Source organism: Erpetoichthys calabaricus, chromosome 1 (assembly GCF_900747795.2).
Source record: "Erpetoichthys calabaricus chromosome 1, fErpCal1.3, whole genome shotgun sequence".
Taxonomy (NCBI): domain Eukaryota; kingdom Metazoa; phylum Chordata; class Cladistia; order Polypteriformes; family Polypteridae; genus Erpetoichthys; species Erpetoichthys calabaricus.
Window position 1 is genome coordinate 343042630 of NC_041394.2, and position 15879 is coordinate 343058508.

At 42.5% G+C, this 15879-nt stretch overlaps 1 protein-coding gene and 2 non-coding genes across 3 annotated transcripts in view; 2 read left to right on the plus strand and 1 right to left on the minus strand.

Moving 5' to 3' along the window:
- Nucleotides 1–15879, plus strand: part of LOC114664931 (gastrula zinc finger protein XlCGF57.1-like) — a 607208-nt gene that overhangs the window by 225514 nt on the left and 365815 nt on the right. The gene's annotated exons all lie outside the window — the stretch shown is intronic.
- On the minus strand, nucleotides 4617–4700 carry trnal-uaa (transfer RNA leucine (anticodon UAA)). Its single transcript has one exon. It is a non-coding gene; the product is annotated as a tRNA-Leu (tRNA).
- trnal-uaa (transfer RNA leucine (anticodon UAA)) lies at nucleotides 8003–8085 on the plus strand. Its single transcript has one exon. It is a non-coding gene; the product is annotated as a tRNA-Leu (tRNA).

A 15879-nucleotide genomic window follows, 5' to 3' on the forward strand; every position in this document is an offset into this window, starting at 1 on the left:
TCTCCCTAAATAATAAAAACCACCATTTACAAACTGCATTTTGTGTTTACTTGTGTTATATTTGACTAATGGTTAAATGTGTTTGATGATCAGAAACATTTTGTGTGACAAACATGCAAAAGAATAAGAAATCAGGAAGGGGGCAAATAGTTTTTCACACCACTGTATAATTTTCAATGAAATAAAAAAAGCTCTCCAAGAGAAAACCTCAATGAAGAAGAAACAGTTTGCACTATCTAAAAAGGAGAAACCCTCATTTATAAAGGTTTGCTGCAGATGACTTAACTGAAAATAAATGAATAGTTCCTATGTGTATAATACATATTTATCTATTTGACTTATGCCTTTTTTCCAGCAACTTGCAACATCTGAGGTACAATTTGTTACATTACTTTTGTTTTTTGCAGCACAGGCAGGTGAAGTGACTTCCTCAGGGTCACACAGTGGTGCCAGTACCAGGATTTGAACTAACAAGCTCCGGGTTTGCTCAAATATTACTGAAGAATGGAAAAATACGGAAACGGGCAAATAGGGCTATGCATACAAATGTCCATCCATCCATTATCCAACCCGCTATATCCTAAATACAGGAGCCAATCCCTGCCAACACAGGGCACAAGGCAGGAAACAAACCCCGGGCAAGGTGCCAGCCCACCGCAGGGCGCACACACCCACACACACCCACACACCAGGGACAATTTAGAATTGCCAATGCACCTAACCTGCATGTCTTTGGACTGTGGGAGGAAACCCAGACAGACATGGGGAGAACATTCAAACTCCACGCAGGGAAGCGAACCCGGGTCTCCTAACTGGCACCTTTCACTGCGCCACCATGCCGCCTGCATACAAACTTAAAAGGTTTAAATAAAACAGAAATATATACCTTTATTTTTACTTCCTTAACTTGTGGAGGGTGTATCCTGTAGCAAAGCCCTAAGTTTTTTCATGAAAGCCCCTTTCAGTCAATAAGCCTTAAAAACAGGTGTAAAGCTAAACTTGCAGCACCGCTATTCAATTACACTTGTCTAACGCCTCTCCTAAGGGGAGATACTGTGGGATCTGGGCATCCGTCAAAGCACCAATCACAGGCCCAATTAGAAAGTGGGAAGCTGTGATTTGTCGTCTCCCTCCCATGTAACAATCACAGCCCGTGTTACAACGCACTATGTATGTATGTATATATGTATATATGTGTGTGTGTATGTATGTGTGTATATGTATATATAAAGAGGATGGATGGATGGATGTATATGTGTGTGTTTATGTATATGTGTATATGTATATATGTATATATATGTTGATATGTGTGTGTATATCTATATGTGTATATATGTATATATATATATATGTTTACATAACCTCTTTAACACACTACTTCTCCGCTGCGAAGCGCGGATATTTTGCTATATATATATATATATATATATATATATATATATATGTGAATGTATGTATGTATGTATATATGTATGTCTAAATATATATATATATATATATATATATATATATATATATTATATACTATATATATATATATATGTGCATATGTATATGTATATGTGTATATATATGTAGATATGTATATATTTATATGTGTATACTATATATGTAGATATGTATATATATATATATATATATTATATATATATATGTAGATGTGTAAATTTGTATATGTATATATATATGTATATGTGGATGTGTATATGTATGTATATATATATATATATGTATATGTAGATATGTATATATATGTATATATATGTTTACATAACCTCTTTAACACACTACTTCTCCGCTGCGAAGCGCGGGTATTTTGCTAGTCTATATATATAAAATCCCTATGTGCGTCCAGGTGTCCGTGCGTGTGTGTCTTCTGGTAAACTGCACATGCGCTGGGCACGGTGCGATGCGCGATATTACTGTCAGAGAAAGTTAGAGGCGTTTTACGGAAATACAAACCAGTATTACTGCGAGAGGAAAATAAAGGTACACAATACAGTGACTCATATTACAGCCACATACAAGCCAGTATTACTGTCAGAGGAGATTAAAGGAATATTACCGACGCGCACGCCTGTATTACCGCCAGAGGAAATTAAAGGTATATTACGAACGTACAAGCCAGCGGACGTACAAGATGGTATCCTTCAATAAGGGCGCGCACAAAAAGGAGAGCCTCAAAAGGGCGACCTCAATTGGGCGCAGCGAATAAAGGCGCGCATAAATAAAGATCCATTTGAACTAAATTATCTACGAACGCCTTTATTCGCCGCGCTCAATTGTGATCGCCCTTTGGAAGCTCGCCTTTTTGTGCGCGCCCTTATTGAATAGAGCCGTACAAGACAGTATTACTGTCACAGAAAATTAAAGACACACAATACACGGCGGCAGCCCACGAAGAACGGTCAACTCAGCAAGTAAACATCAACAAAAGAAAGGCTGAAAGGAAAGAAAAATACGACCAACAAAAAGAATGAGGTCAAAGTCCCTTGCCATTTAATATAGACTGTTACTACTATGTTTATACGCTACTGTTCTAGCGCCCGTTATTGTAACGGGCTAAATGACTAGTATATAAATAAAAGAAACAATGTAATGGGGATACACATGTTTGCTGTAATGTACCAAAATGGAATAAAAATTTACAATGCAGTTATAAAAATTAAAGAAAAATGCAAGATGATATGAATTGGCTAAAAAACAGATAAGCAGACAATTTCAAATATACAGAACTTAATCAAGGATCTTCAACAATAACAAAGTGTTCTCTATTATGCACATTCACTTAACACTAACAAATTAAAAAGGGAAAAGACAAAGCAAGTGACATGTTTATTAGAGGAGATGGTTGAGATGGAATCCCAAGTTGAAATGCCTCAGTGATGCTGACTGTCCTTGTGCTTCCAACTGTTACAATTCAAGTACAGAATGTCAAACTCTTCTCTCTCCACCATCCAGGTGAGCCTCCAGAATCAGCACATCCAGAATGATGTGAACTCGGGTGTTGATCTTTTCAAAAGTGCATACAGCTCTGGAGAGCACTTCATCAGGTAGTTGTAGAGACCATCTATCAGCTCCTCATGTGCTATATCGCTGACATTTAGGATCTTCGTAATTTTTAAACCATTTGAATGACCCTTTTCAGATACAACAGCCTGTTGGACAACAAAATACAAGAGTTTGGCATTATAAAGTCATCATAGCTCTCTGCTACTAGATAGATTACAATAACAACGTTAGTAGTATTAAGGCAGGGTGCTTCTGTCAAAATGTCAATCAAAAATGATTGATGACTTGATGGCCTCACCCCCTTTTCTCTGATTGTTGGATTTAATTGATGTGCCGCACCCCCTTCCGTGTGATTGGTGAATTCCAACCTGCCCCCTTCCTAACCACCGCCCACATCCCGCCTTAATCTAACCCCACCCACCTGATTGGTCAGGGTTTTGTTCAAGAGCAGTTTGATGGCTGCTGCCTCTGCATTGCCCCTCCGTCAATCAACACCTGTTTTTTGGCTGGCAACCCCCTTCTTGTCCTTCTCCTGAGGCTCTTTATATCAAAAGAACGACCTTGCCATGAACCCGAGGCCTGATTGACATGTCCAATCATGTTCCTGCTCATACCCAGCCGGCCAGGTCTCCCTTATAGCCGCTACTGCATATCCTCTCAACGGTGCTGCAGCATGCCCCTGCATCTGTCTATTATTTTAGTATTATCACGAGATAAAAAAATATCTATCTATCTAACGTTTGCTTTATAATTTGTAAAAAAGGAAAGTCTGTTCTATCTAAACCACTTTGCTCTCTGTAAGATGCAGTTCGAGCGAAACAGCTTTCCCATCTCACACAAAGGCCCGCTGACAGGTCCTGCGCGTTCATGGATCAGTGTAGAGAGAGCGGCCACGTTCCTGTTGCTGTGTATGGCCGGGCACGTTGCTGAGAAAACAGACGCTCGTTTTGTGGTTTTTAACTTTTGAAGGAACAGGATTTAAGGTATTACGTGTAAAGCACGAGATAACTAGTTTGATATAAGCCTTTTAAAAAATCACACAGAGGTAAATATCCATCCATTTTCCAACCCGCTGAATCCAAACACAGGGTCACGGGGGTCTGCTGGAGCCAATCCCAGCCAACACAGGGCACGAACCAATCCTGGGCAGGGTGCCAACCCACCGCAGGACACACACAAAAACGCCCACACACCAAGCACACAGTAGAGCCAATTTAGAATCGCCAATCCACCTAACCTGCATGTCTTTGGACTGTGGGAGGAAACCCACACAGACCATGCAAACTCCACGCAGGAAGCGAACCCGGGTCTTCTAACTGCGAGGTAGCAGCGCCACCGTGCCGCCCCAGACGTAAATAGTATACAGCAATTCCCTTTTAAATCACATTTGATACGTATAATAATCTATCTAACTAAAACAAACCCTTTTATATCAAATAGAAATCATTTACTTTTATCAAATATCAAATACACCACATTTTAAAAAATCAAATACATTTATGTACGTATTTTCAGCTGAGCTAAGGATCCATATTGCGCTTAGCTTTCTAAAGGTGAGAGCTGTACCCAGGCATAGTGGGAATCGGCACACTTGAATAACAAGCTACCAGAAGTGGGGATTGAACCCACGCGGGGCATTTGCCCATTGGATCTTAAGTCCAACGCCTTAACCACTCGGCCATTCTGGTGGTAGGAAAAGGCGGATTAAGCACTCTTTGCCACTCCGTGAAAACTGTGATCATTCTTTCAGTCCCTTCAAAAACAGGTGGAGACTCATCTTCTCTTCCAGCGCAGAAGGCCAGAAGGGGCGACTCCCACTTCAGCAGCACACATATGTGTGCCCTGCTCAAACATTATGTGAAATACTCGATGTAACATTAGCTTTTCTTTTGCTGATACGCGTGATTGGACAGCTGACACAAGAAACAGGTTCACGCATACAGGTCTTAACATAAGTTCATATCTCCTGTTGTTAATGTAAAGCGGTCTTATAATGGGACAAAGGGCACACACTTCCTAATAGAAATCACTCTCCTTATTATAAAGTCTGCTTTCAAAAAATAGCGCTCTTTTTGGTCTATAAATAAGCATTCAGGCCAGTCCATTACACAGCTTGCCGTTAATACTGAAAGAGGACTCCGAATAGATAGATAGATAGATAGATAGATAGATAGATAGATAGATAGATAGATAGATAATAAAAGGCACTATATTAGATAGATAGATAGATAGATAGATAGATAGATAGATACTTTATGAATCCCAAGGGGAAATCTCCTCGAAAGACAAAATGGTGCGTCTTCAAAATCTTATTAGAAAAATGTTTTCTATTTATTTATTTTTTATGGATAGGACTAAATGAAATATAATTATTGTTAATACAGTCTATTCTCCCGAGAGTCACGGCAGTTAAGATCACGGTACGGCATATTATTGATTATTATACACGACAAATGTTTGAATATGCTTTTAAAAAACGCATTGCTGAATCCTTATATTTTATCCTTAGGTCAATATTTCCAAGTTGATTCTCCGATCTATTACTCGGAAACAGGTAACTCCCTTGTTAAAAAATTATATCTGTTTAAAACGAGAGGGGCTGGGGATTTACAATCCAAAATGACGTCGATCATAGGTTACCGTTAATCATTATGCTCAATGATTTAATGCTTTTCTGAAATTATTTTCTACTTCATATTACATAGCCTTTCTTTTTAAACTCCTCTACTCTCAAATAATTTTCTCCTTCATATTACGTTGTGTGGCGGCACGGTGGAGAAGTGGTAGCGCTGCTGCTTCGCAGTTAGGAGACTCGGGTTCACTTTCCAGGTCCTCCCTGCGTGGAGTTTGCATGTTCTCCCCGTGTCTGCGTGGGTTTCCTCCCACAGTCCAAAGACATGCAGGTTAGGTGCATTGGCGATTCTAAATTGTCCCTAGTGCTTGGTGTGTGGGTGTGCCCTGTGGTAATACAACATATTCATGCAGTATAAAAAGATAAAAACTTAAGAATTTAAAAAGAAGTGCAATGTAATATCCATTATCCAACCCACTATATCCTAACTACAGGGTCACGGGGGTCTGCTGGAGCCAACACAGGGCGCAAGGCAGGAAACAAACCCCAAGCAGGGCACCAGCCCACCACAGGGTGTCTGGTCTTAATATGTTTTTTAATTTTCTCTGTGACTTAGTGTTTGTAAATTTAGTTTTTTACTGTCTTATATTTGTGATACTTGCTTGATATGGATATGGGCAAGTCAATTTTTCATTTTGGAATAATAATGTCTGTCTATCTATCTATCTATCTATCTATCTATCTATCTATCTATCTATCTATCTATCTATCTATCTATCACAGTAACACACACACTCAACCCTCTGCTGAAGAAGCGTCATTATACCGTTAAAAAACTCAGTGATAAAAAAATTATCGTTAAAAAGAAAAAAAACTCTTTTAAATCAGAAAGGAGGGTTTCTCGTGCTCTATTAAGGGTGGCCATTCCACAACAGTGACACGGAATTCGCTTTTCTTCTCTGAGTACAGTCAGAAAAATTTATGAATAAAAACTTTTTAAAATCTAAAGACATAAATAAAAACAGACAACCTGGTCGAGACAAAAACTAATTGACTGGAATGCCCGTTTTGGTAACAGAAAAAACTAATATTGCTTGCTTTAGTAATATGAACATTGTATTTGTACATTAATCATCATACACGTAGATAGATAGATAGATAGATAGATAGATAGATAGATAGATAGATAGATAGATAATAAAAGGCACTATATTAGATAGATAGATAGATAGATAGATAGATAGATAGATAGATAGATAGATCGAAAGATAGATCGATAGCTAGATAGATAGATAGATAGATAATAAAAGGCACTATATTAGATAGATAGATAGATAGATAGATAGATAGATAGATAGATAGATATATAGATAATAAAAGGCACTATATTAGATAGATAGATAGATAGATAGATAGAGTAGATAGATAGATAGATAGATAGATAGATAATAAAAGGCACTATATTAGATATATAGATAGATAGATAGATAGATAGATAGATAGATAGATAGATAGATAGATAGATAGATAGAATGCTACAACTTATATTAGACACACACGACCGCGCTCACGTGCCTACACACAGAGAGATTGTACTGAGCACAATAATTAACAGTAACCTATGATTAACATCATTTTGAATTGTAAATCCCCAGCCCCTCTCGTTTTAAACAGATATATATTTTTAAAAAGGGAGTTACCAGTTTCCGAGTAATAGATCGGAGAATCAACTTGGAAATATTGACCTAAGGATAAAATATAAGGATTCAGCAATACGTTTTTTAAAGCATATAATAATCAATAATATGCCGTACCGTGATCTTGACTGCTGTGACTCTCGGGAGAATAGACTGTATTAACAATAATTATATTTAATTTAGTCCTATCCATAAAAAATAAATGAATAGAAAACATTGTTTTAATAAGATATTGAAGACGCACCGTTTTGTCTTTCGATGAGATTCGGAGTCCTCTTTCAGTATTAATGGCCAGCTGTGTAATGGACTGGCCTGAATGCTTATTTATATACCAAAAAGAGCGCTATTTTTTGAAAGCAGACTTTATAATAAGGAGAGTGATTTCTATTAGGAAGTGTGTGCCCTTTGTCCCATTATAAGACCGCTTTACATTAACAACAGGAAGATATGAACTTATGTTAAAGACCTGTATGCGTGAACCTGTTTCTTGTGTCAGCTGTCCAATCACGCGTATCAGCAAAAGAAAAGCCAATGTTACATCGAGTATTTCACATAATGTTTGAGCAGGACACACATATGTGTGCTGCTGAAGTGGGAGTCGCCCCTTCTGGCCTTCTGCGCTGGAAGAGAAGATGAGTCTCCACCTGTTTTTGAAGGAGCTGAAAGAATGATCACAGTTTTCACGGAGTGGCAAAGAGTGCTTAATCCGCCTTTTCCTACCACCAGAATGGCCGAGTGGTTAAGGCGTTGGACTTAAGATCCAATGGGCAAATGCCCGCGTGGGTTCGAACCCCACTTCTGGTAGCTTGTTATTCAAGTGTGCCGATTCCCTCTCACCCTTAGAAAGTTCAGCGCAATGTGGATCCTTAGCTCAGCTGAAAATACGTACATAAATGTATTTGATTTTTTAAAATGTGGTGTATTTGGTAGAAAAGGGTTTGTTTTATATAGATAGATAGATTATTATACGTATCAAAAATGATTTAAAAGGGAATTGCTGTATATTATTTACCTCTGTCTGATTTTGAAAAGGCTTATATCGAACTGGTTATCTTGTGTTTTACATGTAATACCTTAAATCCTTTACCATCAAAAGTTAAAAACCACAAAACGAGTGTCTGTTTTCTCAGCCACGGAGGGGCTGCGGGTGCCCGGCAGCACACAGCAACAGGAACGTGGCCGCTCTCTCTACACTGATCCATGAACGCACAGGACCTGTCAGCGAGCCTTTCTGTGAGATGGGGAAGCTGTTTTGCTTGAACTGTGGCTTACAGAGAGCAATTAAAAGCGGTTTAGGTAGAAAAGGCTTTGCTTTTTTTTTACAAATTATAAAGCAAAGGTTAGACGGATAGATATTTTAAATCTCATGATACTATTAAAATAATAGATCGGTGCTGGAGCATGCCCCTGCATCTGTGAGAGGATGTGCAGGGAGACTGGGATGGCTGGGTTTGAGCAGGAACATTTCTGGACATGTCGATCAGGCCTTCGGGTTCATGGCAAGGTCGTTCTTTTGATATAAAGGGCCTCAGGAGAGGGGGCAGGATGGGGGTGCCAGCCAACAAACAAGTGTTGACAGACTGGGGGGCAATGCAGAGGCAGCATTGATAAAACTGCCCTTGACACAAACCCTGAACCAATCAGGTGGGTAGGGTGGATTAAGGTGGGGGTCTGGGCGGGGTTTGGGAGGGGGCAGGTTGGAATTCACCAATCACAGGAAAGGGGGCTGGGTACTCTATTTAAATCCACCAATCAGAGGAAAGGGGCGGGGCCATCAATGCCTCATTCATCTTTGATTGACATTTGGACAGAAACACCCTGCATTAATGCTACTCGAGTATGAAACTACGGTGGTAGATTAAGTTGTGGGGAACAGCCCGGACACAGACAGGTAGACACGATGGTTTCACCACACACACGTTTATTTATCATATTTATAGTGCACATACCCAGTGCCTCAGCACCAATCACCCCTTTAAGTCCTTGGCCACAACACAATGCCTTATTAGTCTCTGGACCGCCTCCACTCCTCTCTACCAAGCTTCGTCCTCTTCCACCTGACTCTTGCCCCTGACTGGAGGGAGGCGGCCCCTTTTATTCCCCCCGGAAGGGCTCCAGCTGCATCCTGAGGGCTCGTAAGCCACACCCCTGTGTGGCGGAATCTCCAGCGGTGAAATCGGAAGTCCACCGGGTGTCTCCCAATTCTTTTCCCCCCCCAGCACTTCCCGGTGTGGCAGAAGTACTGAGGTCCAACACTCCCAAGGCATTGGGGCGCCCCCTGGCGGTGACCACAGGCCCCTACAGGGATGAGCTTCCAAGCTCTGTACCCGTGGTCCCCACAGCAACCAGGGAGGACGCCCCCTCGTGTTCCGGAGGATCCACAAGCCCTCCTCCGGTCCTCCTGGGAGTCCCAGCCGGGCATGATCGCCCGCCGGGCACCACAAAGTTTTGCATTAATACCTTGGTGTGGCTGTATCTGTATATTCCTCAAGGAGTTCACTGCTGCCATGTTCTTGGTCCTGACTTTTAGACATTAAATTATTGATGTCATCCAGCAAAAGTTTACCTGTTACACTATTTTGCCTCATTTAAGCACTAGAGTATTTAAAATTCCCAGTTTATTTAAACTGGCTGAATTCCCTAGTTGGATGTGAGGTGTCACCTTAGATTGTCCAAGCATCCCAAAAGGAGCAGCTCCACAAGTAGGGTACCTGCACCAACAGTCACTAATGGTACACTCAGAACAAGTACCAACAACTGTAAAGTATTCTGAAAAGGCACCAGTCATCTGGCACCCACTAAACCAGACCGGAGCAGCTGGTCACATAAAATTATGGGAAAAATAGTTTACATAAAAAAAGGAAATACAAAATATTTACCGGCCATATGAGCAGCTCTCCAGAAGAAGCAAGCACCGCCATTTTCTAATGGGTGACATATCATCCCAAGATAACAAGTATATATACAGTGCCCTCCATTATTATTGGCACCCCTTGTACAAATTAGTGAGAAAGGTTAGAAAAAAATCCCAGTTTGTTGAAGAACCGTCATCTTGCACTAAAAAATGAGAAAAACAAAGCCCTCATCAAGAAATAAATATTTTAATCTGAGAAAGGTTGTTTGACATATGCATGTTAAATTGGTTTAATTGACATGAGAGTATCATTGTTGTATTCTGCTAATGAAGACGAAAAAATTATATTTATAGATGTATACTATATGACGTACGGTTTTGAGGAAAAATATGCATTGCATAAAAAGGTTGTACGATTTACATAATCTTATGTAAATATAGATATAAGATATATGATAATATATCTTTGACACTATGCATCAGACAAAGGGAATCAGAGCAGTTCACAATAACAATAATGAATTCTTAGCAACTACCTGAATTGTCGTTTCAGGCCATCACTTAACTATATCAACTGAAGTGTGTAATGTCAATACGAATTACAAAATATAACTAGAGAGTTAAGTGTCAGATAGACTCTCAAAAATATAGAGGTCAATGCCTCCGAGTGTACTGAGGCTTCACAAAGTCTCCATTAACTGCTCACCACTTCGACTGCCATGGCGGTTCAATAACCAGTGCGTATGTCTGCTCGGTGCTTCGAATCATTATCCATCGAGCTCCCGTTTGTAGTACATACAGCATCAGCAGAGTTCAAAAACTTGACAGAATTGCCAGGCGAAATGAATGTTTGTGGATGATCAATACATTTTAAATGATTGTGACCAATAATACTTAGTGGCAAAAAATAAAATTATAAATTGTGCATCATACAAATGGCAACTTGTAGAATGCATAATGCTGCAATGAAGAGCTTTAGTAATACGGGTGACGACACATCTCTCACTATAATACTCTCATAAATATCCCTTCTTTGCCTCAAGCAATGTTCTCATGCAACGCTGAACATACGTCATATAGTATACACCTGAATATAATTGTTTAAGTCGTCATTACATACATACATAAAAAAAACATACATTGTATACATCCACTCTGCTAAAAACAGTAGTGGTACAGCGTTAGCATTGCCGCCCCATAGTAAGGCATGCGTGGGTTCGGGTCCTGCGTCCATCGAGTGTGAATTGTTACCCCAAAGAGTTTGTTTTTTTTTTTTTTTTTCTTTTTCATTTAACAGCAAATTCCACCGTGGACTGAGAGCGAGCAAGGGGAGGTATCGAAGTGGGGTTGGATTTCCATAGCCGGCCAAGTTGCACACACCCCTGGTAAAGATGTATCAAACATGTGTTTATATATTGTCACACATGTGCGATTGGGAGGCAGTCAAAGAGCCTAAAGATGAGTGAACTATCTGCGAGATATGGGTGTCACGTGGTACTTACCTGGATCTCTCTGTGGACCACCATAAACAAGTAATCACTAATAATAAATGCACACTATTAAACACAATAATTCTCCTCCTCTCTCCCAGCAGCTCCGTCACTCTGTCACACTCCCTCCCAACTCCAGCTCCCTTGCTGGGTCTCCCATAGTCCTTAATATAGTCCTTGACCCGGAAGTGCTTCTCCTCTTCTGTTGCCGTGACTTCTCAGCACTTCCGGGTCAGATGGAGAATTACATTTTTCTTCCGCCCGGAAGTACTTCTGTTCCTCCGTCCCCGTGACTTGGGAGTACTTCCAGGCTATATGGGAAACAAAAATCCCCTCGTCTCCCTGCAGCATCACACAGTGGCCCCCAGGGTACCCAGCAGGGTTGTGAAGCCAAACTCCATCTTCCATGATGCCCTGCGGGAATCCGGGACACCTCTAGGCTGCAGGGAAGACGCCATCTAGCGTCCTGGATGTGTCGGCCGGGATGAGCTGCTGTCCCAAGAGAGGTAGTACCTCAACTGGGTAATTGCCCATTTAATCGCAAGGGCTTCCCTTTCCATCACTGCATACCTGGTCTTCCGATCCAACAGTTTCCGGTTCAGATACATGACAGGGTGTTTAACACCATCGACGCTTTGGCTCAGCACGGCCCCTAGGCCTGTGTCCAAATTTTCCATCTGGAAAATAAATGGGAGAGAAGAATTAGGAGTTTTTAATATTAGTGCTGAAGTAAGAGCACAGGCACAACACAGTACAAATATCACAAGCACAAAAACACACTGCTTTCTGGCAGTGTCAAGCTTCATCCTCCTCCTCCCAACTCTGGCCCCTGAGTGGTGGCTGCTGGCCCCTTTTATAGCCCACCCGGAAGTGCTCCAGGTGCTTGATCACCTGTTTCCGGTTGCACTTCCAGGTGGGGCTGAAGACCCATGCAGTGCCCCCTGGCGGCCACCCCAGATCCCAACAGTGCTCCCATGGAGCCCTGCGGGAAGCTGAGGCACCACCATCAGCCAGGGAGGTGGCCACCAAGCGTCCCGGAGGAGGTATTTAGCAGCCCATGGTTGCTCCCCCCAAACATATGTCAAAGGGGCATCTGCCACATTGTCCCTCTTTCAGATGAGGCCTGTGGGGCTCAGCGGCACGTCCCACAAAGGCTGGTCTTCTCCAGGATGGGGAGATGGCATCCTCAGTACCACGGCTCCTCCCTGTGGAAACATAACCAAGAGGTCTGGGGGTGTTGTCCTGACGCCGGACGTCCTCTCTGGACAACACCACCAGACGTGACCACAGCGGCTGCAGTTATAACACAGCCAACCCCCTCCAGTTGGATGCCCGTGAGACCGGTGCCAGCTGCCTCCCTGCACACTCCTCTGCCGTGCTGTCTGTCATCGCGGCTGGGTCTCGTGTAGGAGGCGGGGCGACTTGACAAGCAGAACTGACCAATACTGCTGCCATTGTGCTCTGCCCTCCTCTTTCCTGTACGGCACAGGCGTCACTCACCTGTACTGCCCCAGCCTGCAGGCTGGAGGATCTCGCGCTGCGCCGCTTCAGCCACTCGTGGATGATCCCTGACGGTGTGCCGAGCTTCTTCTCCAGTGCCTCCTTGGCTTCCTACAGCGTTTGGAAAACCTGCAAGAGGGACTGCAGGGGTAGGAGGACGCCCTCCACTTCCCGTCCAGCACAAAGCAGGTTAGTTTCGTCAGCCGGCGGTGGACTCAGACTCACTTTGTACTCCCCCTCTAATCGCAAGCCATCGAGGTCCTTTGTGCTCCCCACAGGCCCCTTCGGGAGATCTCCAGGAGTGGAGTGGAGGTTCACCGTCCCCACCTCTTCTCTTTTGTCAGTGGGGTGCTGATGCACATCCCCCATCCCCTTATCTGCATCTGGGAGGTTTTCCTGCTCCTCCGCAATGAACACCGTGCTGTGGAGATCATCAGGGATTTCGTCCTCCAAGGGATGTAAAAGACTCAGGTCGGCCTTGCTCTCCCCAGAACTTACTCCACCAACACACCACGGACACACGTCGTCCGGCCACCAATGGGTATCCCGCCCCTCGGCGTCTAGGAGGTAGGCAGATAAAAAACACAGAGCAAGATTCTTTGAGCCCATCACCCCCGGGCCTGTCACCTACCTCCTGCTGCAACCCGTGGTGCCGGCCACGGAGGCACGTGTAAAAACACAAACAAAACCTTTATTTTCTTCACCTGTGGGGCACGTCTTCCCCGTGAACCCCACAGACACAACACAGTCCAAATATCACAAGCACAAAAACACACTCCTCTCTGGCACCACCATTCCTCCCGTCAAGCTTCGCTGTCCTCCTCCTCCAGACTCTGGCCACTAAGTGGTGGTTGCTGGCCCCTTTTATAGCCCACCGGAAGTGCTCCAGGTGCATGATCACCTGTTTCCAATTGCACTTCCTGGTGGGGCTGAAGACTCGTCCAGCCAGGCCCAGGGACCCAGGCAGCGTCCCCTGGCGCCCACCCCAGATCCCAACAGTGCTGTGGAGAACTTCATCTCCCATGGAGCCTTGCGGGAAGCTGAAGCACCACCGTCAGCCATAGAGCCTGCCACCAAGCGTCTGTGTGGGGGGGTGGGGTTAGGGATTGAGCAGCCCATGGTTGCTCCCTCGGAACAAATGTCAAAGGGGCATCCTGGACGGTCATGGGACCCGGTCATCCACCACAATATATATATATATATATATATATATATATATATATAGTTTATAAGCTTATCCCAGGTGGGTTCTGCTATTTCTGAGCAATTTTTAAATGCCACCCAAACAAGATCAGCAAATTGCACAAATGTCCCAGTCTGGATAAAACTTCTACACCCGTCTCATTAACATTAGGATTCCTAATCGTGCCATCCATCAAGTTTTCTAGTGTTTTACTAAGTAATTATTTTGGGATTGTTGTGATCACAATTTGCCAAATGTCTCTTAGCTCCAAGTTTAAGTCATTTGCTTGTAATGTAAGTTTGGCACAATCTGATGGGAAAGGACTCTCACCAGTCAAATTACCAGGAACGATGGCACGGGACACACATTCATGGAACATTAACTGGCAGCTGCTCTCGTAAAGGTCACCTCTGGTCCCAGAAACCATTTTAAGCACAGATAATTTAGGTTATGGTGGTATCATTACAGCTTGCCATTTTAGATCGGGTTATAACCAGGCTGCAGCCTTGATATGCCAAGACACCTCGTGTAGCTGTGGGTACGGTTATGTGCCCACCATTAACACTTATTATTGGCCCAGCTGACTAAATTACAACAGCGGGTGCATAAGCATCAGGCTCTGGATGGGGAGACATATTGGTTGCTTGTCTCTGCCACGGATTTGTAACAGCTAGTAACATGCCATCCTCCTCATCTTCCTCAACAAAGGCTTCAGTGCTATTTTACGAGTTTAAATTTTGTTTTAAAGAAGAGGTGGGAAATCCTGCAGTATTACATTTCTTGAGGTTTGCTGAATATAGTCGTTTATTCTTGAACTCTTCAGTTTTTCTGATTGATACCTTATGTTGCTTTGCCCAGTTTTACTTCCCATAATTAAAACCACTTATTTCCAATCACAAGTTTTTAATCTCGGAAGAGTAAATATTTTCTAACTTGTGCACGTATGTGATTGCATTTCATAATTCATGCGCTGCCCTCGTCTCATTGCAGTACACAATATGACCAACTGTAGACCAAAGCTTTTGGTATTTATTGTTAGCTCAGAGTTGAAGTCCTTCTCTAAAATGCCAGTTCACAATGATCTGCATCGGGCTCCGCACCCTTTATTCTTATTTTAGCCAGGGTTTCCTTTACAGCCGATTCCCAAGAAGTAATACATTTTGGATGTTTAAATACTGCTACCCTTTGCACCCACACTTTCAATGTGTTTCATCCCAGGGTTCCTGACAGGAACCTTTTATTACTTGAATATGACGGTGGCGGGGTTTGGGGGTCCCGTGCCATGTCAGGAGTTGTCTACTTGAAAATTAAACTCTAAAATGTTACAAAACTTCAAGTCTTTAAAGTACACATAATGCTGATTCAGACTTGATCTTGGGGTCACCAATAAAACTCTAGGCCTTTTTAACTAGCTATTATTTTAATAAATGTATTCATTATGCATTTACACCTACTATTTTCATTGTTAAATTTTACCAGGTTTAAACTACAGTTGTCACACATCTTATCCAGCTTTAAGTTATAAACCTTTAGAAAGTGTACCTGTAACCTCAGAGGCTAAGAGCTATAAA